This window comes from Monopterus albus, unplaced genomic scaffold (genome assembly GCF_001952655.1).
Source record: "Monopterus albus unplaced genomic scaffold, M_albus_1.0 scaffold13.1, whole genome shotgun sequence".
Lineage (NCBI taxonomy): Eukaryota > Metazoa > Chordata > Actinopteri > Synbranchiformes > Synbranchidae > Monopterus > Monopterus albus.
The window spans coordinates 4,493,334-4,494,066 of record NW_018127893.1 but is presented as its reverse complement, the minus strand read 5'-3'; positions in this window follow the sequence as shown (position 1 = coordinate 4,494,066).

The following is a 733-nucleotide window of genomic DNA, read 5'->3' as shown; positions in this document are numbered from 1 at the left end:
TAGAAACTGTGCATTTATGAGCTGGTTGAGAAAATATGTTTTCAGGGCTTTTAAAACCAAATGCTAATATTTCTCTTCCAGGCTATTATTTATTCAGAATTCTTTCTTTAACTTGTTAAACTTTACTCATAAGTTAAAATTAAATTTAATTCTACTTTCACTTCTGTTGAGCGTGATGTTAGTTTGCAATATACTTTATTGGAATATTACCTTTAAGGGCTGTTAAATTAAACAGCAGAAGGCTTTCGATGTAACATTATGTTGAATTAGCAGAAGATGAACCACACTTTGATTATGCTGCAGCCGAGCGCACGTTTCTGTGCAAGTGGACTCACAGGGTTATCTAAAATGTGTATGATAATGAGACTGATACCTCCACCTCCTCCACACCACTGCCTCTCTGTCTCACTCTCCCAACAACCCCCCCACCCCTGCCTGCCCTCTCTGTCACATTGGCTCTGCATTGTCATAGAAACAGCTTGCAATCCAAACCCCTCTGCCACATACTGTTGGAGTCCTGAATCGTATTTTTAGACTGGCATAGACAGGGCCGATAATGATGCCAGCCATCAACTATTCCATTACATAACATGGAGAGGAGAGTGTGTGCACATGCAGGGCTTTTTTTTTTTCAACAGCACACACTATACTTTTTCCATATCTAGCAGCCTTACAAGCACACACATTCACAGTAAACACTGCGGTACTGGATGTCATGCGTGGCATCCGTATT